Genomic DNA, 27,434 nt, shown 5'->3' with positions numbered 1-27,434 from the left:
TCACTATTAATCCTCAAATAATGTACTGTACATTTTCATCTCCTTTCTGCCTTTGCCCAAAGTTGCTACTAAACAAGTTTTTAAAAATTGACAAATCAGAGTTGACTTTCTCTGCTCCTGCCACCCTCTGGTAGAGACACAAGCAAGTTGTACGGTGGTCAGGAGGGGGAGGCAGAAGGAACGGATGAAGAAAGCCAGTCACACTGAGGGCGTGGCTGTCCCCTTCTACGCTGGCACAAAATGCAACTCAACTGAAAATTTCATTTCCAAAATGAAACACTTTCCAGTTCTGTATCCTGTCATTGCTTCCAGAGGTAGACACGGTGGAAGGAGAAAGAATATTGCAGCAAAGTCATAAGTGATTAAACTAATATGAGAAAACAGTCCAGCTTTCTATTAACATAAGATACAGTGGTTTTAAAAAAAAAAAAGGGCCATTGGGGCGCCTGGGTGGCGTAGTTGGTTGAGCGTCCGACTTCAGCCAGGTCACGATCTCGCGGTCCGTGAGTTCGGGCCCCGCGTCGGGCTCTGGGCTGATGGCTCGGAGCCTGGAGCCTGTTTCCGATTCTGTGTCTCCCTCTCTCTCTGCCCCTCCCCCGTTCATGCTCTGTCTCTCTCTGTCCCAAAAATAAATAAAAAACGTTGAAAAAAAAAATTAAAAAAAAATTTTAAAAAGGGCCACAAATTCTTTGACCTTCTCCCAACAAGAGGTGGGGTATGTCTGGGTGGGCTTAAATTCTCCCCTGAGAATGTGGGTGGACTTGTGACCACTCTGACCAATCGTGTATGGTAGAAGAGACACTGTGTGACTTCTGAGGCCTTGCAGAATACAAAAAGCCATGCAGCTTCCTCTTTGTTCTCTGGAAGATGTGCTCTCTGGTCCTGAGCCACCGTCTAAGAATTCCAGCTACTCAAAGCGGCTCTGCTGGAAAGGCCACATCGAGGTACATCGAGGAGATAGCCCCAGCTAGCTCAGCCTTCCTGTCACCCCTGCCAAGATGTCATGCCTGGGAGTGAAGCTATCTTGTACCTCTAGGCCAGCCCAGCCACCAGCTGAATGTCACTGAGTGTCCTCAATTAACAGTACATGAAAGCAGATGAATCAACCAAGACCTGCTTGAATTCTCACCCTACAAAATTGAGAGATGTAATAAAATGGTTGTTGTGTTAAGCCACGAAATTTTGGGGTGGTTTGCTTCACATTAACAGATAACTGGAAAAGAATTAGTTTTAGTTTGGGTGTAAGAATTATCTTAGGGATACCTGGGTGGCTCAGCTGGCTAAGCATCTGATTCTTGATTTTGGTTCAGATCATGATCTCATGGGTTGTGGGATGGAGCCCTGCATCAGGCTCTGCACTGGGCATAGAGCCTGCTTGGAATTCTCTCTCTCCCTCTCCCGGTGCCCCTCCCCCACTCGAGTGTGGGAGCATGCTCCCTCTTTCTCAAAAATAAATAAATAGGTAGATAGATAGATAGAATTGTCTTAATTCTTCCCATTGAAGAAAGTTAAATTTTATTTGTGTGTGTCAAGGAAGTTGAGAGAGAATAAAGAACATTCAAAAGTCAAGAAGGCTGGGTTCTTCTATCAATGTTATTTCTTCCTAAATTAATCTATGAAGTAATCTGACCCCAATAAAATGGCAAGAGGATTTTTTTGGAGGGAGGTTTGACTGGTTTGGCGGTTTTCTGATGTTCTTACGGAAAGACAACCATGTGAGAATTGATAGGAAAGTTATGGCAGAAAGAGGACAAAGAGGAGGATCCAGTATTGCTCAGATGTTAAAATACACCATAAAGCAAAAGGAATTAAGATAAATTAGTACCAACGCAGGAAAAGGTAGGCAAATTAGGAGAACAGAATCGAGACCAGATATAGATGTAAGTATTTATGGGAATTTGGTATCGGATAAAGATAGCATTCAGAACAATCAGAAGAATATGGATTACTCTTTAATTAATGTTGGGTCAACTGGCTCACTACTGGGGAAAAAATAACAACGTTGAATACATAGTCGCTACTTACGCCAAAATAAATTTCAAATGAATCAAAGATTCCAGTGTAAAAACAATCCATGAAAGTACCAGACAGGTTTTTAAAAGTAACTCTAGAGTGCATAAAGCCTTTCTAAGCAAGACACAAAACTCAAAAGCCATAAAAGACAGATACGTTATGTTTGAGTCTATAATAATTAAACATTTCTTTAAATGAAAAAAACAATTCATCAGCAAAGTCAAATAACAAACACCACTCTGGAAAATATAGTAGTGACACAAGTGAAAAATGAAGGCTCATTTAATTACTCTATAAAGAACTCTTATGAATCAATAAGAAAAAAGCCAATAATCCAACAGTAAAACGTGCAAAGCTTTCATTCATTTATTCGTCATGTATTTACTGAGCCCCTACCAGGAGCCGCTGCTGTCTGTGCTAAGGATGCACTTATGAATAAATGAAGTTCTGTACCCATGGGGCTTCCATTCTAGTAGGCTGATACAAATGACAAAAAAAAATGAACCAGCAAATATGTCCCATTTCAGGTAGTGATTAAATGAGGCAAAGGAAACTAAAGAAAGCGAGAGAGGATAAAAATGAGGGGAAGCAGGGGTGCCTGGCTGGCTTAGTCTAAAGAATATGCGACTCTTGATCTCATAGTCATGTGTCCAAGCCCCACTTTGGGTGTAGAGATTACTTAAATAAATAAATAATCTTTAAAAAAAATAAAAAGAATGAGGGGTAGTTGCTAAAATAGGAAGTTTTTAGAAAAAGAAACAAATGGGGGCTCCTGGGTGGCTCAGTCAGTCAAGTGTCCAACTTGGGCTCAGGTCATGATCTCTCAGTTCATGAGTTCAAGCCCCATGTTGGGATCTGTGCTGACAGCTCAGAGCCTGGAGCCTACTTTGGATTCGGATTCTATGTCTCCCCCTCTCTCTGCCCCTCCCCTGCTTGCACTCTTTGCCTCTCTCTCTCAACAATAAACATTAAAAAAAAAATTTAATGAGCAAGGTAGATGTGTAATATAATCCTTCTGTGAAAATAAAAGATATATAGATATATATACATGTGCATGCAAGGAACATTTCTGGAAGGATAACTCAGGCTTTACTGGTGGTGGTCAGCTCCAAGGAGACTCACTTTCCATGGTATACTCTTGAACTTGAAAAACATGTTTAAGCTACACATATGTTCTATATTTATTCTAACAGCAAAAGATACAGGGAGTCCAGTCCTGGCACAAGTTGAAGAATGAGAAAGTCACTTCACCTTTCTGCTCCACACTTTCCCCATCAGTAAAAAGAGGAATTTAAGTGACATCATCTCTAAACATTATTTCAGCTCTGAGATTCCAAGCCTGAAAAATTGGTGTTCTTTGTGTATTATTTTCTACTAAGATAAAAAAAAAAATGAAAGCAGCTAGAAGAAAAACAAACTATTAAATTAATTCAAGGATACCAACCCATTTTGTTTGATTTCAATCTTTAAGCCAAGTGCTGCAAAGCAAGTACAAGCTTTATATTTTAGTTAAATTATTGGCAATAAGTCACTGAGAGTAGTAGCTGGATGCCCAAATTCCTTAATATAAAGCTCTATATATTGCCGAAGGATAATTTACTCTATGTCTTTGTGTTCCTATACCCCATTTCCTAAGAACTGTTTTAGGACTGGCGCATTCAGAGGCAGGCTTTGCTGTGAGGCGTCTGACATGAGTTCAGGATAAGGAAAACCTCAAGTACTTCTGTGTTTGTTCTTTCTTGTTTGCATTTTGGATTTATGCCATCATGTCTGACTCTCCCTTCTAATAACTTTTTGACCGTGAAGTCACATTGGGTTGAATTTTTATTGATAATATCATCTTTAAGTGGTAGGGGCAGAGCGATTTATTGTATAATGTTTCAAGTTATTTTGAATGAGTTGTAAAAACTCCTTTTAAGAATTTACCTCAACAATAGTCATAGCTTGAAGGTGCTTGCATAACAAGCAAGAAAAGAATGCCTGTTTCACATCCCTCCGGAAGTTGGGGATGGGGCATTGAAGGACCTTTGGTGGACAGATGGCTGCCATTTCTGGAGCTTAAAGTCTACTTCTAACCTACTTGCCACGGTACCTTGGGAAAGTTATGTGGTCATGCTGAGACTCAGTTTTCTCATCTTGAAAATGGGCCTAATAATACCTCACTTCTCTGGTTGAAGGTGCTAAAATAGCTCGCTCCTAAAAACCATGGTCTTTGAGAAGCAGGCTAGCAGCCTCAGCACCTTCTTGTTAGAAACACAGAATCTCCGGCTCCACTTAGACCTCCTGAGTTCGAATCTGAATCTTAACGAGATCCTACATAGCCTAGATTAACTGGGATTGAAATTATTGATTAAAATAAGGCTTTTTGACATGACTCTGGATTTCAAAATGGATTCACTCTCAGGTTTTCATCTTTGCCACATTTCCAGTTCTCTGACCGGTTAACCTGCAGTTGATCATAGTCAAGGGGAACATTTTAGGGGCATCCGGATTGGCTCAGTTGGTTAAGCGTTCAACTCTTGATTTTGGTTCATGTCATGACCTCATAGTTGGTGGGATCCAGCCCCACACCGGGCTCTGCATTGATAGTGATCCCCTTGGGATCCTCTCTCTCCCTCTCTTTCTGCCCCTCCCCCACTCTCTCTCTCAAACTAAATAATAAATATTTTTAAAATATCTTCTAAAATAAGAGCGTTTTATTTCCATAAGGCACCACTTAGAGAATTATCTGCATACAGGTTACAAAAATGCACCAACAAATGCATCCCATTCTAAACAAACCCTCTGAACAAGCCTGCCAAAGGGGTCAGATTATATTGATCTTTCAGCATGCTAGAGAGTTGCCCTAAAGTAGGAAGGTCTAGGACACAGGCCTGGAGAAGTCCTTCGGATCATAGACTGCTGGGACAGATGTCATCAGAGTTCTATCTTCAAACCAAGTATCAAATGCAAACAAACAAACAAATAAGTTACGAGAAACACCAACATTCCCCTCATCCCAGAAAGCAGCAATGTCAGTCGCAAGGCTAAAGTGTAGGAGTTTCCGGAATAAGACTGCTGGTCAACATTATAATTGCTGAGATTATAGAAGCTCCCTCAAATCCCCCAAGCTGCCCTGGGGTGTGTGTGTGTGTGTGTGTGTGTGTGTGTGTGTGTGTGTTGTGCACATCCTTTCTCCCTCCAGTCAAATGGACCGAGCTTCAGTTCCCAGTCAGGGTCAGGCTTATCCCAATTGGCTCTACTCTCTGATAGGGCTGGTGATGAACTCCAGAGCAGAGAAAATGGTACCATGATCTCTGTTTCCCACCTTGCTGTCTTGTTTTGCCCTCACTCCTAAATGCATCAGCACCATTTCCTAAGAACAAGACCAGTCTCTTATATAATCACAATATAGTTATTAGACCTAAGAAATTCAACAATGATAGGATACTACCAGTCCACATTCCATATTCAAATTTTGTCCAATTGTCCAATAATCTTTTTTTAATTTTCGTTTTTTTTGAGAGAGAGCCCAAGTGGGAAAGAGGGGCAGAGGGAGGGAGAGAGGGAATCTCAAGCAGGCTTCATGCTCAGCACAGAGCCCAACACGAGGCTTGATCCTATGACACTGGCATCATGACCTGAGCCGAAATCAAGCATCAGACATTTAACCGACTGAGCCACTCAGGCGCCCCCTGAAAATATTCTTGATAGCAATTTTTCCCAGTTGGGATCCATTCCACAATATCATGTTGCATGTAGTTTTCATGTCTTCTTAGGCTTCTCTGTTCTGAAACAGTTCCTCAGCCTTACTTTATGTTTCTTGACCTTGACATTTTTGGAGGGTATAAGTCAGTTATTTTGTAGAATATCTCTCTGCTTGGATTTCTGATGGTTCCACAATATTGGATTCAGGAGATGTATTTTTGGGAGAAAGGAATACCACAGTAGTGATCTTGTGTCCTCCTCAGTGAGTCATATCAGGAGACACGTGATGTCAGTTTATTCCAGTATTGGTGATGTTCGTTTTGATCACTTGATTAAGGCGCAAATATCTTGGAACTATACAAATACCATTTTCCTCCTCAAATTTTTACCCACCAGTATTAGCATCCAGTGATGGTTTTCCAACTCTATCATTCCTTCTGTGTTTATTAGTTGTCATTCTACTCTGAAGAAGAGCTTTCACTTTTCTCCTATTTGTTTATTTATCCACGTATTTATTTCTATCAGTATGGACTTACGGAGAGATTCCTGACCCTTATATCATGAGCCTTCTGTGATCTCTCCTGCCATTCCCGAATCACTGAGAACCACCCAGTGCCCCCATGTAGTGGGCTTGGAGCTGCCTGGAGTGGGGACGTGGGGGGCTAGGTGAGCATGAAAGTCTTCACAGCCTCAGGGATTTGTAATCTTATTCCCAAACCAAAGTCCTTATCTAAACTGAACATTTGGCCTTCACTTTTACTCACAGGTTGGCACTGTAATCCTTTCTCAGAGAGCAGAAACCCAGACAGACCACATCTTTAAACCCCTCTTCCCTTCCACTGAGGCTCCCCTCTCAGGGTAGTTCTCTCAACACCCCAAATTTCAGTGCCAACCGCAGTAGTAAAATAGGCTATGGGCTGGAAGATGTTCCAATATGTTGAGAAAGTTTACCTTCCCATTATAAAGCAGGAAACCCAGTGAGTGAATCCTAGTGGCTCTTTATGCTTTATGTGTTTTTCCAAAGTAAACGTGTTTCCTTTCAATTTGCGATAGCATCTGAAGTTCCTTTAAAACTTTCTATTTAGAAACTTTGAGAGCAGGGCATAGCACTGCCCTATTGTAGGTGGCATACCCATCCACGTTACTGAGAAATCATTTTTTAAAATTTAGCAAAGTTTAGCAAGGGATTTCAGCAGCCTCATTGCCAAAGTCTCAGTATTTATAATAATTTGTTACATGGACTTGCTTTATTCGAGTTAAGAATTAAAAAAAAAAAAAAAAACCACCACCAGACTTCTTAATTAAATGCTTGCTAATAGCAAGGTTTAGGAGGGGTCTCTCTTTTCTTTTTTACAATATGGAATTGTCTGTCAGATATATAAAGTCAGAAATAAATGATAAAACAGATTAACCTGTTTTCTTCCCCTCTACATCTGCCATGGCAGCGATGAGCCTTTCGTTGTATACACGTTGACAGGCATGGTTCAGGAAAGTGACAAAGTAGCAAGAAACCACATGAAAAATGAAGGTGCTTTAGCTCGTGCGCTGGCTGGCGTGCCTACTAAACTAATTGTGACCACACTATGGTCCTAGCTTGAATGCAGCAGCCTTTCTTTGTACTGCCTTCATTTCCTTTACAAACAGCTACAGAGATTACTCTGTTGCTCACTTTTGCCTGGGGCCAGCTGGGCAACATTAATTGCTGTAGGGCTAGGGAATTATGCCCAGGGAATTCAGAAATGTGTGTGACATTTACATTAACTGGGTGGGCTTTCAGCGACGCCATCTAAAGCTTTCGTGTTATTTATAAACTACAGTTTAAAATGAGTCCAGACAGCCCACGTGGAAAATACATGTATATAAGAAAAAGAAGTTGTTTTCAAACTTGGTCTGCCTTCATGCAGATGTGTCCAGAGGCTAAGAACCATGTTTCACTTTTACTTTGCATACGATTCAGTGATTTATCCAGTGTTCCTGTTCTCTAAGTTAGAAATTTAACTCCTGAAGTTGTCATTAAAGAGAAAATGGACACAGTTACTAGAAATTTATGAATCAATGAATGAACAAACTAGGCTCTATCAAGAAATGAATCATTACATTTTTTACAATAGCTTTTGTTTATCTACTTGTAAAAGCAATCTGTGGAAACTGAGAAACAAAAAAAGATTAATATTCACATCTTGGAATGTTTCTTTGAATCTTTTTCTATGCATATAAAACATACACCTTCATGCTTAAAAAATGGTTGAATTGGGGCGCCTGGGTGGCTCAGTCGGTTAAGCGTCCGACTTCGGCTCAGGTCACGATCTCGCGGTCCGTGAGTTCGAGCCCGCGTCGGGCTCTGGGCTGATGGCTCAGAGCCTGAAGCCTGCTTCCCGTTCTGTGTCTCCCTCTCTCTCTGCCCCTCCCCCGTTCATGCTCTGTCTCTCTCTGTCTCAAAAATAAATAAACGTTAAAAAAAATTTTTTAAAAAATGGTTGAATTCATATTTTGTTGTGTTTAGTTTTTTGACCTGCTTTTACATTTAACTTGCTATTGTATTTCTAACATTGTGATTTGTAAGGCACTAGCTTTAATGTCTGCGCAATAACTTTTTAAAAGTACTCCCCCCCAGTTTGGAACTTACAGACTTCTTCTGCCATATTGTGCCCCTCCACATTACTGGGAAATCAGTAGGTAGGCAAATATTTCTGTAGACATCTGTACCTGAAAATTGTAGTCTGTATTTTTGGTTGTTTCCCTGGAAGCATCCATGCTTTCTTAGAGCTAAAGCAGAAACACAGCTTAGGATCCATTTCCTAGAAAAGAAGTCCTCCATTTCAGCCCTGTTAGATTCTTTGTCCTTTGTGACTCTTTTTTGCTAAAGGAATAACCAGTCAGGTTCACATCCCTCTTTAGCCCACATCCTTGTCCTCAGAAGGACAGCATTACCAAATTGGACCACAGGGGTTGGCCCAAACCGTGTTTAACTTTCTTTGGGCGTGGAAGATAAGCCAGGATGGCAACTTGCCCAAAAGTGATCCAAGAACCTTTTGTAGGGAAGGTTTTGTTCAATAGGACCTGAGAGAATATTTTAAAATAAAAGTTTTATTAAGGTGAAATTTGTTCCTGTGTTAGAAAGATAAGGTTCATTCTTTAATAAACCCAGACTAGCTCCTTCCAACATGTTTGCTTGCTCTCTGTAGACACACGGTCTCAATGACCTGAGAAAGACTTTACACCCTGAAAAGAGAGATAAAGGAAACTCAAGACCATGAACTCCTTTATCACAGTGATGCACATAGATGCTCACACCATTCTTCACTGTCAGTTGCAGAACCCTTTGTTCCTCTTTCAAAAAGTGTCTTTGTGTTTCTCAGAATGAGCTGACGCGCTCTCTCCCAGCTGTCGGAAATGCAAGAGAACTTCGTGGAAAGCAAGAGTATATATGGTCCCCTGTAAGGTTAGAGGTGAGCTCCCGTCACTTAGTCACAGTTGCCATCTGCTCTCATGGGCACTGGTGCCGCAGACATTGTTACTGTGGGGGACAGGAAGTGTCTCTCTTACAGGTATTGAGCTCCCTTTTCCCAAAGAAGCACAACCCGGCACCTTTGGAGGATCTTTTCTCTCCTGGTTTTCCTCTGACTGATTTATAATGTGACTTGAAAGTGTTAAGGACTTGTTCTGGAAAAGATTATGACAACTTGTAAAGATACATACACTATAACAGGTTAACATAAATTAGTAAAGAAAAAGAACAGGATGGCAAAGGAAAACAAGGATAGACACTAATGAGCTGTGGAGGTTAGGTTAATATGCAAAATGTATGCCATCATGCATCTAATAACGTTTTATTGAATGCCTAATATTTGCCAGGAACTCTGGACATGTTTTTCAAACTTAGTTATAACACATTAATGGTCCATAAATCTATTAAGTGGTCACAATTTTTAATGCAATAGGATATGAAGACTAGAACAGAGTACAATAGTATATATTAGAAGGCATTGCACAAAGTAAGGGCGTTATTTACTAAAATGTATGTTGCGTATTTATATGTGTGTTTGTGTATTGGGTCATGATATAAAATGTATTTCTTTTTTTTAATTAATTTATTTTTTAATTTACATCCAAGTTAGTTAGCATATAGTGCAACAATGATTTCAGGAGTAGATTCCTTAATGTCCCTTACCCATTTAGCCCATCCCCTCTCCTCCAACCCCTCCAGCAACTCTGTTTGTTCTCCATATTTAAGATTCTCTTATGTTTTGTCCCCCTCCATGTTCTTATGTTCATCTTTTTTGTATCTTAAAGTCATCATATGAGTGAAGTCATATGATATTTGTCTTTCTCTGACTAATTTCACTTAGCATAATACCCTCCAGTTCCATCCACATAGTTGCAAATGGCAAGATTTCATTCTTTTTGATTGCTGGGTAATACTCCATTGTAAATATATACCACATCTTCTTTATCCATTCATCCATCGAAGGACATTTGGGCTCTTTCCATACTTTGGCTATTGTGGATAGTGCTGCTACAAACATTGGGGTGCATGTGTCCCTTCGAAACAGCACACCTGTATCCCTTGGATAAATACCTCATAGTGCAATTGCTGGGTTGTAGGGTAGTTCTATTTTTAGTTTTTTGAGGAACCTCTACACTGTTTTCCAGAGTGGCTGCACCAGTTTGCATTCCCACCAGCAGTGCAAAAGAGATCCTCTTTCTCCGCATCCTTGCCAACATCTGTTGTTGCCTGAGTTGTTAATGTTAGCCATTCTGACAGGTGTGAGGTGGTATCTCATTGTGGTTTTGGTTTGTATTTCTCTGATGATGAGTGATGTTGAGCATGTAAAATGTATTTCTTATTGTGGTCATAGTAAAAGAAAATCTGAAAAGCACTGCCCGAAAGGTATGCACATTTTTAGGGCTGGGTTTTCTAGAAACCATGGAGAGGAAAGAAAACGTTAATTACACATTTTTGCTGCTCATCTCCTATGAGGAAAACAATTTGCCCTGTTCTTCACAAAGAGAAAAAGTGAGTAACATACTAAACAAATTCTTTACAGAAAACCCTGATAACTTAAGACTGTTTCTTTTGGCATCCTCCCTTTCTCCACTCCATTGGTCTACACTCTACAGGATGTCTGAAATTTCCCCTGATGTATGCTTTACATCCTGTCACACTTGCTTACCATGTCTGTCTGTGCCCTTATTAATGCTAAGTAATAAACACACATGTGATTTTTTTTTAAGTTTTCACAAATAAACTTATGCTTTGAAGCAGAACACGCATACATTCCATTAAAACATACATTAAAACACACACATACATTCTTTTAAAAATGGTGGTCACGTACTAAGATGGTTTCATGGACTATTAATGTGTTGCAATTAATTATACTAATCATCAACATACTGCTTGATAAAATTTCACAAAGTATGTACACCCACATAACCACTAGTGAGATCATGAAATAGAACACTGACAGGAAGGAGACACTCTCCCCATGCCCCTAGCCAAGCTCTCCCCAAAAGGCTAAACTCTCCTGAGTTCTAAAACTAGAACTTGAACTTTATACAAAAGGCTCCTGTAGAACGTATTTCTTGTGTCCGACTTATTTTACTCCATATTATGTTTGTGAAACATTCCGTCACTCTGGATTTACATTCCATTGTTATGTGTATTTTAATTTTTATCCATTCAACTATGATAAGCATTTTAATTTTTTCCAGCCTTTGGCTAAAAAGAAAAGTACAGCTCTGAACGTTTTTGTATAGGTTATTACTGAACATGCATACAGACTCGCATTGGCTTTGAGGATGAAATTGCTGCTTCATAACCATCTATTCAGTTTCAGGAGATATTGTCAAACAAATTGATTTTATATATATTTCACCACTGGTGTGTAAGACTCCCCATTTCTCCATATCTTCTTCAACACTAAATATTGGCAGTATTTTTTTTTATTTTGGCTATCTGGTGGTGGGTATACTTATCTCCTTGTTAATTTGCATTTCCTTGATAAATGATGTGGTTGCACACTTTGTTTTGCATGCCTGTTTGTACTTGAATATCGTCTTCATGTGAGGATACCAAGCCTTTGGCCATTTTTTATTGGATGACCCTGTCTTTTTCCTAAGGATTTATAGTAGTTCTATATATATTCTGAATATGATTCCTTTGTCAGCCATATCTATTGTGAATACTAGTTTGCACTTTTCATTCTCATAATGGTGAACAGATATTCCTAACTTTAATCTAATTGCCTATTTTTCCTTTATTGTTGTTCATTTCCATTTTTGTTCATTTCTTTTTTATTTATCTCTTTTTTCCGTTATCGATAGCGGTTTTTGTGTCCTGTTTAAGAACACTTTGTTACCTAAACATCATTAATATATTTACCTATGTTACATTCAGACCAATAATCTACCTGGAATTGATGTTTTTGTGTCATATGAAGTCAATGATACTACCCTCTATTTATTCGAAGCCACCCCTTTCTTGCTGCAGTGCAGTATCACCTTTAATGATCAATGATAATATATGAATGGGCCTGTTTCTAGACTTTCTCTTGAGTTCTTTCGATCTATTTGTTTATCCTTGTGTCAGTGGCATGCTATGTTAATTAATGGAGATTTAGCATACTACCGCTGGTAGTATTAAGTCCTCTCATCTTCCTTTTTCAATATTGCCTTCTTGACTCATTGCTTTGCCACATAAATTTTGGAATTAGTTTACCAACTTCCACTAAAAAGTACTTCTGTGATTTTGATAGGGATTCTCCTTAACTCATTTGAGGAGAACTGATACCTTTAAAAAATTAATTCTTCCAATCTGGGATCATGTTTTCCCACCTTCTTTTTTATTTTCAGTAAGCCTGTGTAGTTTTCTGTGTAGAGGTCTCTCGTATCTTTTTCTTTTTAGATTTACTTTTTAGATATTTTATATTTTTATGCTAAGATAAATGTTATAGTTTACTGAATTTTCTGTTTGTTGTTGCTATACAGCAATCCAATTGAATTTTATATGTTGATCTTTTTTTTTTCTTTTAAGTTTATTTATTTTTGAGGGAGAGGGAGAGCACAAGCAGGGGAGGGGCAGAAAGAGAGAGAGAGAAGGAGAGGCACAGAATCTGAAGCAGGCTTCAGGCTCTGAGCTGTCAGCCCAGAGCCTGACACAGGGCTTGAACTCATGAACCGTGAGATCATGACCTGAGCCAAAGTCAGACACTTCACCGACTGAGCCACCCAGGTGCCCTTATATATTGATCTTATACCCAGTGACCTGGTTAACTTCAATTATTAGTTTTCATAATTTCTTTGTAGATATTTTGTATTTTCTCACACAAATTATATCAGAGAATAAACATGATTATATCTCTTTATTTTGGTCTTTTTTTTTTCCTTATTGCAGTGGCTAGGACCTCTAGCATAATATTTAATAAAGATGATTATAGAAGGTGAATGTACCTTTGAATTTTTCCTAGTCTAGGAGCAAAACTTTCAATATTTATCATTAAGATGTTTTTTATAGGTTTTATCAGATTGAGAAAGTTTCCTTCCACTCCTAGTTTGCTGAGAGTTTTTTGTCGTGAATAGATTTGAAAGCAAAAGCTTTTTTCTGCATCCATTGAGATAACCGTATGCTTTTTTCCGTTTTTCTGTTAATAGGATGCTTTAAATTGACTGATTTTCCAATATTAAACCAACATTCTATTTTTAGAATAAATTCCTCTTGCTAATAATGTGGTATCACCTAAAAAACATCTCAGGATTCAGTTTGTTAATATTTTGTTTAGTATTTTTCTCCTAAGTTCATATGGGATATTAATTTGTAAAGTTCTTTCTTATAACATTCTTGTCAGTTATGGGATCAAGGCTAAGCTGACCTCATAAAATGAGTTCGATGTAATGGATTGAGATATAATCCCTCTTTTTCAGTATTATGGATGAACCATGTAAGATTGGTGTGGTATTCCCGTAAGTATGTGGTAAAATTCACCAATAAAGCAGTTCAGGATTGGAGAATTTTTTGTGAAGAAATTTTTAAGTACAAAAGTCAGTTTCTTAAAGGATATGACTATTAACATTTGCATTGTTATTTTCCTATTTTGATAAATAGTTTATTAGTGTTTATCCTTCATCAACATTTTCAAATATTGCCATAAAGTGTTCATATATCCTCTAATCTTTTTAAGATCTGTAGAATCTATGGTGATTTCCCTTTTTAATTTCATATTTGCAATTTTTTGCCTCCTTCTTTCTTTCTTGATTAACCTGGCTACAGGCTTATGGATTTTATTGGTATTTCCCAAGAAGACATTTTTGGCTTGGGTATTTTCTCTATTACATCTGTGCTTTCCATATCGTATTGTCTAATTATTATTTTTTCCTTCTACTTTGTTGACTTTAATTTGGTGTTATTTTTATGACAACGAGATAGATACTTAAGTCATTAATTTTCAGGCTTTCTTTTTTTCTAATAGATACATTTAAGTATATACATTCTCCTCCAAGGACATTATTAGCTGCAGCTTACACATTTTGATATGTCATGTTTTCTTCATATTTCAGTTTATAATATTGCCTAATTTTCATTGTGCTTTACCTTAACCCATGGGGTAATTGGAAGTATATTGTGTAATTTCAAACATATTTGATTTTTTTGTTATTGTCTTATTATTAATTTCTAGCTTAATTCCTCTGTGGTTAGAGAATGTATTCTATATGATTTTTCATCTATGAAATTTTTCCAGACTTGTTTATTGCCCAGAGCATAGTAAATTTTGGTAATTGTTTAATGTGTATTCTGTGCATTCTGTAGTTGTTGGCCACGATGTTCTAAATAGATTAAGGCAAATTTATTAATCACATTATCCTAATTCATTTTAAAAAAGAATGTTCTACCAATTCCGAGAGAGGTACCTTGAAATCTCCCACTCAGATTGTGGATTTGGTTACTTTTTTTTTAGTTCTAGCAATGTTGGCTTTATATATTTTGCGACTTGCTTCACGTGCATTCGGATTTTAGATTTTTTGTCTTCCTATGGATTTTATCATTATGAAATTTTCCTTTTTATCTCTAGCAATATCTCTTATCATTAAGTTTACTGTGTCTGATATTAATATAAGCTATATGTATTGTTCCAATCCTTTTTCTCGTTCAAATTTTGTGTCCTTATATCCAAAGTGTGTCTCACTAAAGCAGCATTTTTTTAACTTAGTACATTACTTGAAGTGTCCATTCTATTTGTATTTTATGAAAGTACTCATATATTTGGGTTATAACCTATGATAGTACTATGTGATTTTTTTCCTCCCCAGCTCTTTAGTGTTTCTTTACCTCTCCTTTGTTCCTTGTTGAATTAATGAAATATTTTGTCTCAATTGGCTTGTTAGTCATATATTCTTTTCCTCTCTTTTTTAGTGCTTATACTAGAAATTACAAATTGTATTATTATTTTATTAGAGCATAATACAAATTGTGACTGACCATTTTCCAGAAAATTTTAGAGACTTAGACCATTTTAATTCCATTTATCCCTTCTACTTTTTGTATTATTATTGCTTATAGTTCAATTTTATATACATTTTTAAACTACAAGAAATTGCAATTATTGTTTAAAGAGTTAATATGCATTTATGTTTGCTGCATATTTACCATTTTCATTGCTCATCATTCCTTCCTGTATTTCCAAACTCTCACCTGGATTTTTTTTCCTTCTCCCTAATATATACATATTTTTTAGTATTGGTCTGTTGGTGGAAAATTCTCATAGGATTGCTTATCTGAAAAAGTCTCAATTTCATCTTTATTTTTAAACAGATTTATTGAGGTCTGACTGATATAAAATAAACTAAGTGTATTTAAAATACACAGTTTGGTAGATTTTGACATATGTATGCACTGATAAAACATCACCACAATCAATGTAATTAACATATCTACTACCACCAAAAGTTTCTTTATGCCGCATTTTTATTCCCCAAATGCAGAGCATAACTTTGAGAGCATTTGGAACAAACCCATCTTTTCCTGGTCCTTTGTATTAGGTTCAACATGGAACTAAAAAAATATCTTCCAATTTCTTGTACCAGTAAAATAATAACAACACCAGCTAACACTTATATGTGCTTATATGTACCAGGCAGTGCTGTAAGCACATTACATATTTTAGTACTTGATTTATTGATTTTACTCTTCATCACAACTTTACGAATTGGGCATTATTATTCCCATTTTACCATTGAGGAACTGATCTCAGGGCATGATCAAACATGTGCATCCTTTGGCTTGGTGATGATCTTCTGCCTGGAGATTCATCAGTGTCTCACTCTTAAGCACAGATGTGTTACTTTCAACCTTTTATTTTATTTACATTTTGGAAAACTTGGGAAATATAGGTGGGCATACAGACTAAAATTGAAATCACCAATACTCCACCCACCCAATGTTTACAACTTCTGGCAATTAATGGTACCCTTTGAGCCTTTTGCCATTATAGATAACCCCGCATGAACATCTTTGTCACTCTAGCTTTGTATATAGCCATACTCATTTATTTAAGATAAATTCTGAGAAGTAGAATTCCTGAATAAAAGAACCTGAAAAACCTGTGGCTTTTAACGCACGCATTAATGTTTTACTAGTACTGGGTAAGGGTGTGGGGAGGGTGCACAGTAAGCAGATGAATTTCAAGGTGAATGAATGTCAGAGAAGTCACATGGAAGAAAGAATATTCCAATACCAGAGTACGGGCAAGAAAGCCTCGAAAGGATCTTTGATATGATGATTTTGTAGTATTTTTTTTTTCTTTTAGAAAGAGAAAATGGATTTTTCTTCTTTTAATAAATAACTTTCTTCTAGTAGACACCACTGGATTTGGAGACATATAGCCTTTTATTGTTTCTTTCTTTGTTATTATTGTTAATTATGTTGCTCCAATTACAATTGTTCACTCAATCAAAAGAATCGCTACAAAGTTCGTTCTGGTATATAATCCGGACTGACAACCTCAATGCCCAGATTCTGCTATTGCTCCTTCATGGGTAGCGGTTTCCCTGCCATGCTTTGTCTGGAGATCCTCCGGGGGTGGTTCTCAGAGTGATGAATGCCATCTTTGTTTAAGAGGGCAGGAGGGAGAATAATCTAATTCTACCAAAGAGAGACAAGAGTAAGCCGATCCTGTGTTTCCATTGCTGTTGGAAAAAGAACAGTAAATGACAGCAAAATTGAATAGCTTGATACTTGCACTGTATAATTTACCCAGCGGAAGAGATGTGTTGAGAAGGAGAGTGAGGATTTGATCTCTGCCTTTCAGTTTGCAGTCATTGTCAACCACGAAGTACAAAAGTTGGCCCAGCAAACCTTGGCTTCATCCAGGAGACTAGGGAGAGAGCCAAGAGATTTTTTTTTCCCCTGCAGTTGCTCAGGGTTGGTCTTTTGTGAATATGTTTACATCGGTGAATAAAGTTAGAGTACTTTAGTCATTTTGCTACAGTAGTGCTTTTCAAACTGTGAATTGTGCCCTATTGGAGAGCAATGAAATCAATTCAGCAGGTCACTACTAACTTCTCTTTAATGAAATAGTATATAACGTAGAATAGAATAAGAGTTGAATGGAATAGAAAATATCCAAATGCAACACACAAGTAATATTATTTTGTAGAACTTTTGTTTTAGTTAGATATACACGTATACATCTTTATATATGTACATGTGTTCCAGATTAAAACATACTTTTTATTGTGGGTCATGGTCAAATAATTACTGCCAGGAATGTTTACATGTAGAGATGGGGTTTTTTTCTTCAGAGTATTTTTTAATGTTTTTTAATGTTTATTCATTTTTGAGACACAGAGAGAGAGAGACAGAGCATGACGGGGGAGGGGCAGAGCAGAGAGGGGGAGACACAGAGCCCGAAGTGGGCTCCAACTCATGAACCATGAGGTCATGACCTGCACCGAAGTTGGACGCTTAACCAACTGAACCACCCAGGTGCCCAGACGGAGTATTTTTGTATATAGGCAAATTTCCAAAAGTTGTTTGGCATTGAACAGATAGAACTTTGGGGTTTAGGGTTGAGTGGAGCAGAGAAAGTCTTCATGTTGGCAGGGATAGTAATAATCTTGCTGATCAAAATTCCAAGTAGAAAAAGGTCAGACGGTTTCTCCTTTGCTGTCCTGCCTGCTGTTCCTATGCAGTATATTCAATAAACTTCTATCTCCTTAAAGAACAAACAAACAGGGACGCCTGGGTGGCTCAGTCGGTTGAGCGGCCGACTTCGGCTCAGGTCACGATCTCGCAGTCCGTGAGTTCGAGCCCCGCATCAGGCTCTGTGCTGACAGCTCGGAGCCTGGAGCCTGTTTCGGATTCTGTGTCTCCCTCTCTCTGACCCTCCCCCATTCATGCTCTGTCTCTCTCTGTCTCAAAAATACATAAATGTTAAAAAAAAAATTAAAAAACAAACAAAAAACTCCAGGTAGAAAAAAATTTGGCTTATCTGAATATTCTTTATTATGGTCCTATATAGAAAGCAACTCTGATAGTGATACCTCTTTTCAAATGTCAGCTAGAAAACACCCCAAAGTGAGAAAACCACCATAGTGCCATTCAAATACCAAGCCAAAGGTCACCAGAGTTTGACAAGAGGATGGCTCATGATAATGCTATATACCTACTTGCCTGTGATTGGAGTTAAGAATTTAACAGTGAAGTTACTAGTAGTTGACTGTAATGGCTTATGCTAATTTCAAAACTTCATGATGATAATTTCATAATAAAATAAGTTTTTGTGTATCAAAGTTTTTTTTGCCCCTCCCAATTCAGCTTTATTTAAATCTGTGTTCATTGCTTTCAATGAACACCAAGTAGACTCATGATCTTGGGTAAGATCTAGCTAGTGGCCTAACTGTATATAAGCTTCCCCGAGTGTGGGAAATATGCGAATGATATGTATACACAGATCATATCAGTATATAATACATTCTGCCAAATATATCCATTCGTTGGTACTTCATCCTTCTGAAATTATATAACAGTCGATACAATGAAAAAAAAAAAAACAGTTGCTCTAGAATAAGGCAGTGGGTGCCTAGGGTGCTATTTGAGAAAGATTTGGAGATGGGGTTTGGGCTCAGCAATAAGGAAAGGTTACATTTGATTAGTGATATCTCTGATGAACAGAGGTGGTAACTTGGAAGCATGGACTGCTTTTCTCTGTTTTGTAGGGGGAGGGCAAGGAATAGCAGACAGATACAGCCCAGAGTTAAACCTTTTAGCATCTCTCATTTTATTTCTGTTCATACTCATCCAGATTATTTGTTTAGATAGTCCCTCATAAATGTTTGTCTGTTTACTCCTTCCATTGCCACTGCCACTGTCTCATTTCTTGTCTTCATTAAAAGATCTTCATTATAGGAGCTTTCTAGATCTCTTCCTGCTGCTGGTGCTTACAATTTTTTTTTTAATTTTGTAACGTTTATTTTTGACAGAGAGAGAGAGAGAGAGAGAGAGAGAGAGAGACAGAGCATGAGTGGAGTGGAGGAGGGGCAGAGAGACAGGGAGACACAGAATCTGAAGCAGGTTCCAGGCTCCGAGCTGTCAGCACAGAGCCCCACGCGGGGCTCGAACTCACGGACCATGAGGTCATAACCCGAGCCGAAGTCAGATGTTCAACTGACTGAGCCACCCAGGCGCCCCGAGTGCTTACAATTTTTGATAGGGTCGGGGTCATGGGCTCCGCTGAAAGCCATGTGAAAGCTACATACCATCTCTCAAAAAACTGAATGCTTACACAAACTTCTGCCGTTTGTTCCGGAGGGTTAGGAATTCCCTGAGGTCTACACCTAAGTAATAACCCCTTGTCTAGCAGTCTCCCTCCAATCTCCATCCCTCAAATCTCTATCAGAATAATGTTCCTAACACACAATTTGGATTATGTTACTCTCTGCTTAGAACCATTTAATTTCCTGCCACCTTTAGAACAGAAATCCCATCTGCAGCATTGGAATCCAGGCTTGTTCAGTCTCTCAAATTTGTAGCCCCATCGTCCCCTCCCCACCCCTGCCCCCTCCTCCCAAATACACAACCTTCTAAGCCAAACCAGAATGCCTGCTATTTCCCCCAATACTTCTTACACTTCACTTCCACAGTCGCTCCTACCTGTCCTTCACTTTTACCTAGTCAGGTCATTTCTAACCGTCAAGCCCAGTCTTTCTGCTTCTCAGTATCTTTGTGGATGTAGCCTTCAGCCCTGAGTAACACCTTGTGTAACGTCTTGCACATCGTGGTGCTGTATTTACCCCTGTGCTCTCAAATCCCTCTCTCATATTACTGAGAGGCTCCCCTGAGGGTTGTGCTTTCTGGGTCCCTGAGTCAGTTGGCCCCCAATTGGATTCAACCCTGGAAATCCCTGGAGGGAGAATGGAAGACTGAAGGAAGAGAGAAGCCAGGGTATTTCTTCCCCACACTCTCTGCCTCAGACGGTATCTTGGATGAAGGCTGTGTCTCTCCTCTAGGGAGACACAGGTCCAACTAGAGACGCCCTCTGAGCTTTTGCTGGGTGACCTTGGCCCCTGTGTTCCAGTATTAGCACTCCATTGAACTCCAGGATTTCCTGCAGTCATTCACCTCCTGGATGCCTCCTTCTCCCATTTGCCTTTACATCTTTTCCTTCACCTGCGTAATGAATTTCCTACATTGCAATCCTTCTGTTTAAATACTCAGACCGAGTTCTATTTTCCTGGTTGAACCTTGACTGATACAGCTGACATTTTGTGGATATTTGCTGAATATTAATAACTTAATTTTAAACTGTCTTCTATGGGGGCACCTATGGGTATTTTTGAGTGAACCAGGCAAATGTCCTGGTCAGCTATCTAGTACCCACTAGCATTGAATGGGGTTGCTTGGCATAGTAACAAATTACCTCAAAATTCAATGGTTAGAAACAGTTGGCATTTATAAGTTTGTGGGTCTGAGCTGAGTCTCAGTTGGCTGGGTGGTTCTTCAGCTTCCGGCTGGGTCCACTCCTGCATAGGTGGCAGCTCTGGGTCAGCTGGATGGTTCCGCTCATCTTGCCTGGGCTCTCGTACTTCTGCAACTTGACTAGTCTAGGTTGATCCAGCATAGCCTTGGCAGGGACTACTGACGCGAGTCAACTTCATTCCATGTTTCTCAACCATGACAGGCTAGCTGAGGCATCTTCTCATGGCCATGACAGAGGAGCAAGAGAAAACACAGAAACAAAGCAAGAGCGTTTTCTTACTTCTACAAGCAGCACACCTGCTAACATTCCACTGGCCAGAGCAAGTCACATGACCAAAGCCAGAATCTAAGGGGACAGGAAGGTAGATACAGCCTCCTTAGTGCAAAGTTACAAAAGGGTAGGTACATGGAGGGGTGAAGAATGTTGGCCATAATGCAATATAGTCTATCTCAGACTTCATAAGGTTTGATGGGAGACCTGAGGCTAAAGAGGTAGATAGACAGACAGATGGATAGATGATGTCAATTTTTTGCCATATTAACCCTTTTAAAATAAAAACTTTGCCGTAAAGTACAATTGTGTATTTGCTCATTTGTTCTGTAGAGCTCATTTGTACATAGTTAGTGACTGAAAAAAAAGAGCCATTTATAAATAACATATTAATAAACCAAGTATATAAATAAAGGAACTTTATTTATCTTTAACCTTGAATTTGCATTAATTGGAGCAGTCACGGGAAATTGTGCCAACCTCACCTCAGGTCACATGGCTCAACAAAATGAACTGTTTCATGCCTAGAAATAAATATATTCCAAATATAAATATGAATCAGTTATAAAACAGATTCTTTTGAAAATACAAAACAACCACACTGTTAATATATTTGTGTCCCAATTAAAAATGTGTAAAGAACACACATTCTAGGCTAAAGTTGTCCCAGGGAGTGATTCTCATTTTTGCTTTGAATCTTACGTAAACAAACCAGGCAGGCTCCTTTGAGCCATGAGCAAAGTCATGGCCCCCAGGTTTCTAAAGAGAAGAAGAATGAAAAATGGGTATGTTTAAGTTGGAAAGGTCTGGGGCTTGACCTTGCTACTTTAAATTTCCTTCATCACTAAGCAATCACTTTGAATTTGTCTCCTTGGAGTACTCTAATTTGGTTTGTTCTTGGTTTGAGGCATACCATAAGAGGGATACTGTCTGTTTGTATTACAGCAAAATTTCGAAGCCACCGCAGGCACACTGTTTTTCAATTTTCTTTTCTGCAGTTGTATCTTAAAACCTGGGCCTGTTCTTAGTACTTCAGAATGAGGTCCATGACATCTTCCTACCTGGATGAGATTCCTAGCCAACTGCTTCTTCACTGTTTGACTTTGGGCAAAAATTGTAAACCTTTCTGTGCCTCTCCTTTCCTCATCTGTAAAATGAGCTTATTAATAATACCAACCTCATATGATCATTGGGAGGATTAAACTAAGTGAAATTAGGTAAAAGATTAGCACAACCCAGCCCACAAAATGTGCTGAATAAAGGTTATGTATAAAATGCTTATTATTATGAATCATTATGTGAGAATTTTTAGGTTGTTTTCACAGAGTCAGGTTCACATATATTCTTTAAAATCGAAATCAGAATTACACCTTCAAAAAAAAACGAAGTCCAGTATTATTTTCATACAAAAGGCACTGTTTGTTTTTAAATATCAGTGTCAAGGGGAGTGTGTCTGTTTACTCATGTTCACCATAAAGCCACAACAGTTACAAACACTGGCTTCTTCCTGGCCTTGTCAGTTTATTCTTTGAGAAAGCTTTTAGAGTATGCTTCTTAAAAATATCTTGGTATTTAGCCTCACTCACACTGTCAGATCTTCTGATTTTCCAGCAAACAATGAGGCGATATTGATGGCTTGGGATTTAAAGTGTATGATGAGAGCACTGGACAGAGACTATGAAAATAGATAAATACAACCCCAAAGTCTTCCGAAATACAACCCAATGTCTTCCGTCGTTTTAAAAAGAAGGGAAATTAACCATAAGCAAATCAATTTTTAACATTTTTGTTTTGCCTCTTATCACACTGAGTGTCCCTTCTGCATGGAGTCATAGAGTAGAGGAGCTAGTGTTAAAACAAGACGCACCAGGGGCGCCTGGGTGGCGCAGTCGGTTAAGCGTCCGATTCAGCCAGGTCACGATCTCGCGGTCCGTGAGTTCGAGCCCCGCATCAGGCTCTGGGCTGATGGCTCGGAGCCTGGAGCCTGTTTCCGATTCTGTGTCTCCCTCTCTCTCTGCCCCTCCCCCGTTCATGCTCTGTCTCTCTCTGTCCCAAAAATAAATAAAAAAACGTTGAAAAAAAAAATTAAAAAAAAAAAAACAAGACGCACCAGAATCTCCAGGAGCTCAGAATCCATCACAGAGGAAATGCACCTATATGCACATGAATATGCACACCCACACACACCCAACAATCATTTTAATGACATGATGAGTGCTTTTATGGTGCCATAATGGGATATGAAAAGAAATGAGTGAGCACATATTCATCCAATGTGGCAGCTACAGGGAATTTTAGAGACCAACATGGTTATGTTCACACATATACAATGTTGAGTCAAAAATGTGGAAGGATAGATACACATGCAGAGATTCATATCATCTACGATGATATGCACAAACACTGCTCATTGTTCTGGATACACATATTGTATGTAAATGCAAAAAAAAAAAAAGCGTGGACTAGAAAAACACAAATTCGTGGTCTGGCCTTCAAGCGGGGTTATCAAGGTTACATCTATGATCTCTATTTTTTAATTTAAAAAAAAAAGAAGATATGACAAAAATCATGCATTTGTCCATTCTAGGCAGTGAGAACCCTGACATTTGTTCTACGAAGCTCTGCTGTTCTGAGTTCTAAGCTCCCACAACAAGAAAACTTGCGGGGCCACGGTCACTTGAAAAGCAGCTTCTCACTTATTGTGCAAACACTCGAAGCCATCATCTGCTGCACAAGTAGATGCCACAGTCTGTTTGGCCATCTCTTTCATCTGTTTATACTGGTGGGAAGTGTCCCCAGTATAATAACACTTAACACAATCCAGACAGCTCCGTAGCTCCAAGCTCAAATACTTAATAACCCTGATGAATAACCTGTCATTTCACCACGGGGCATGGCTGGCGCTTCGGTTTGTTAAGATCTGTCCTGGGAACTGTCCTCTGAGACCAACCATACCTTCTTTAGCACAAAATTTGTAAACTGTTTAGGATTCACCTTGATCTCTTAGCCACCTTCCCAGGCTGGCAATCCAAAACTCCTGAATCCTGTCCACAGCAAAGTAGGTCTTTGGGATGTACAAACATTGTCCCATGCCTAAAATGTGTTACTAAACTTCTGTGTTCAAGTTCCTTTCTCTGAAACCATCTGGAATGAGATTTTATCTCAGTCCATTTGCATTTATTCAAAATCAGAGACAACTCTGAAACCAGACCCTATTTAAACATAGAACAGTTGCAGATTAAGCAAATGTTGGGGAACTTAGAAACAAAGAAAGAAAGAAAGAGGGAAAGAAAGAAAGAAAGAGAAAGAGAGGAAGAAAGAAAGAGAAAAACAAAACACGTCTATTCACTTTCTTGTATTTCCTTTTTTCCAGATCTGCGGTTTTCCTCCCATTGGCCGGCCTGTGTGGGTGCCAAGTTCCGCATGTGATTTAATGGATCAGAAGGTCAGATGTCAGCCTTGACTCGGCTGTTTGCAGACTCGCGGTCTTTATGATTGTCACTTTTAGCACTAGGGGAATTACCTTCTAATTGGTGGCATTGCTGCTGTGGCTATTTAACATAGTGTTGACCTCTGTAGGTATCCGGGAGAAGTATAAAACATTAAATGGGCTGGCTGGAAAAGCAGAATGGAGAAAAGGAAGGCTGCAAGAATTCATTTAGGGTGAGAGGAGTCAAAATCGGATCATGAGAGGGAAGAGCCGTATTTCATGTGTTAGGTGGGGAAACTGTGCTCAAGGAAGATCCAGCAGCCCTCTCCGACTGCCATTTCCTGGAGTGCTAAAAAAGGTGTCAGGAGGAGCTAAGCCATGAGTTGGAGCACGTGGGGTAGGGCGCAGGGCACATCGCCTCGTTTCTCAGGCAAGGCCTCTGAATTCTCCCTCTGGTCCCCAGATGTTTGGTAATATCAAGCAGCCTGTTTGGAAGGCTAGGTTATAATTTGGAACCCAGTTTGTTTAGGTTATTATAACAACGGTTTCCGTTTGCCTCTGCAGTTAAGACTGTGTCCACACTTTCCTCTCTGTGTTTATTATTTTTAGCAGTTTAAAAGCTAACCGTGAAAGATGGCTTTCTGGCTGTCAGGTGACATTCCGGCTGGGCCAGGGTCCGGTGGACTCTATAGAAACGCTCGCAGGCTGTGAGAGTCAGGTCTTTTGAATGCTGCCTTTGTACCTCCCCTTGCCCAGGGCCTCTGGCTTATTGTCTAGGCGCCTCAGTTGGGGTGGCGCTATCTGATGGTAACTCCTACTAATATTACAGTGCTCAGTGCCCGGGCCCTCCCTGGGGGCCCCCCGTCTGGCTGCCTGTGTCTCCCAGCCCTCCCTCAAGGGAACCAGTCAAAGCTCTCCTATCAGAAAGCACTATTTGCAGTTTACAGAATGTTCAAGGGGAAAGAATCAGTTAAGGATCACCTGGACGTGTGGCTCGCTAATATTTTTTTTTTACCAAAACCCTTTTCCCAGATGAAATCTCCCAGGGAACCCCAGTTTGTAAGCCATGGAAAAGTACAGCTGTTCTTCTGAAGGGGAGAAGGGTCGCTGCAAACTCCACTCTTCAGCTTCCTCTTCACTCACCCGACTTCTCAGCTCCCCTCACCCCTGCCAGGATACCTCCAACTCCTCAGGATCCTTGCACACCATTCTTAGGAAGCGATCCCTTCCGCTTACAGACAAGGAAATGAAGAGGCGATTTTTATAACACGCTTAAGACATGAGACGTTAGACACTAAGACATTAAAGAGTCCACACTGTATCAATCCATTTTTATACAGTTCTAGAAAAGGAAAAACTAATCTAGGTGATAGAAATAGTAGTTACCCCAAGAAAAAGAGAGGATTGACTGGGAAGGGGCCTAAGGGGATTTTCTGGGGTGATGGAAATATATATCTTTACAGAAGTGTAGGCTACACAGCATTTGTCAGAATTCATCTGTGCTTTTTTACCATATATAAATTCTACCTCCATTAAAAAATGAAAACAAAGAGGGAAAATGAGGCAAAAAAAAAATCAATGAATTCAGCATTTAATAAACACAAATACTGATGAACTTCCTTAAATACTGAAAATACTAGTAAACTTCCTTAAAGCTATGTGTGCTATTTATTATGTGGGGGGTAAGGTCATTATGTAGAGTTTCAGAATACAGGAGACCCTGTTGCCCTTCTAGCACTTTCTTTGTTCAATAATCAACAAAAACAGGGAAAAAATTTTTCTCAGAGAATAGACAGTGGAACCACAAAAGACCTTCTGGGGTTTTGCAGCTTATAATGTGGCTAAAAAGTGATACGTGAGCAGCCTGGGAATAGAAATCTTGAGTACAGCACTTGATTCATGCATTACTTTGACATGGACTATACATGTACTATCGATAATGCTCCAGAAATTCTTCATCATCTTTTAATCCTTTGCCCCCTCATCTCAATGCTTTTTCATGACCTATAAAATGCAAGATTCCTTTTCCTATAACTTAGGTGAGTGGAACTTCCAATGACTGAGGTTGGAATTCAGACCTCAAGTGCCACCTAGACAACAGGCTACTCCTGGTTCAGTCTTTCCGCTTTGGGAGTGTGTCAGGTGCTCTCAAATGACTGGCATTGTACCTATACCTTTGCAATAGGCACTTTGACCCTTGAAGAAAACACTTTCCCTTCCCTGAAATACTTTGAGCCAACCCTGCTGAAACTTTTCCATTGGTGTGTTTTAGAAGTCCCACAGTAACATGAAAGGTAATTATTTAGGTTAAAATGCAGCTAAGGACACAGGCCAGGCCAGAGGGGACCCAGCAGACAATTCTGCATTTTAGAGCCTGATGAGAACACTGAGCTGGAAGGGGCAAGGAAAATGTTTTTGAAAAGGAAATGGTGGCAGCGTTAGCAACTGGTAAGAGAGGGTCACACGGAGCCAGAGCAGGAAGGATTCGAAGATGCTCAAATATTCTAGCCTTTGAGGCTGTGCGGACAAAACTCTCTACTACTTGAGCGATTTCCCAGTGAAGGGCCAAGGTTTATTTAACCCACAAGATTGATCCACATTAATAAAAATTTAGTTCACTAATGAAGCTATGGCAAAAGTGAACCATCCATAAAAAATAACATTTTAAATAGCTAGAACATATTTCAACCCACACGTTCCAGGCTTTGCATATATAGACTAATTTCCCAATTGAATCAAATTTAGTTGAGCAAGATTTCTATTTAAACAATTTAGTTTAATGTGCGTAAGAGCAGAAATGAAATTACACAATCTAACAGTTGGGGCAAAATGCGTTTTTCGCAATTTTATGCCCATTTGAAAGGAACTCTTTCTTCACATCAATTTGTCAAATGGAAAGTCAATTTGTCTAAATGGAAAGTACAAGACAGAAAGTGTGTCTTCTTCATTCCAGTGACTTGGGGAAAGTGATTCTCTTGGAGCCAACTTTCTTAAAATTGATACATATGCATAAATCTATAGGTCAAATGGTCTTAGGACAATGTAACATGTATGTAGTCAGA

General features: G+C 39.1%; 1 protein-coding gene across 5 annotated transcripts in view; it reads left to right on the top strand.

The window, feature by feature from the left end:
• The window catches only part of THRB (thyroid hormone receptor beta), a 384,988-nt gene that overhangs the window by 140,129 nt on the left and 217,425 nt on the right, over positions 1-27,434 (top strand). For all 5 annotated transcript variants that reach the window (XM_049628887.1, XM_049628888.1, XM_049628891.1 and 2 more), the window contains exon 3: positions 24,316-24,387. The gene's annotated coding sequence lies outside the window, so the exon portion shown is untranslated. The remainder of the gene's footprint in view (positions 1-24,315; positions 24,388-27,434) is intronic.

The sequence above is a fragment of the Panthera uncia genome, chromosome C2 (genome assembly GCF_023721935.1).
Source record: "Panthera uncia isolate 11264 chromosome C2, Puncia_PCG_1.0, whole genome shotgun sequence".
Lineage (NCBI taxonomy): Eukaryota > Metazoa > Chordata > Mammalia > Carnivora > Felidae > Panthera > Panthera uncia.
This window is presented reverse-complemented; position numbering and strand designations above follow the sequence as displayed.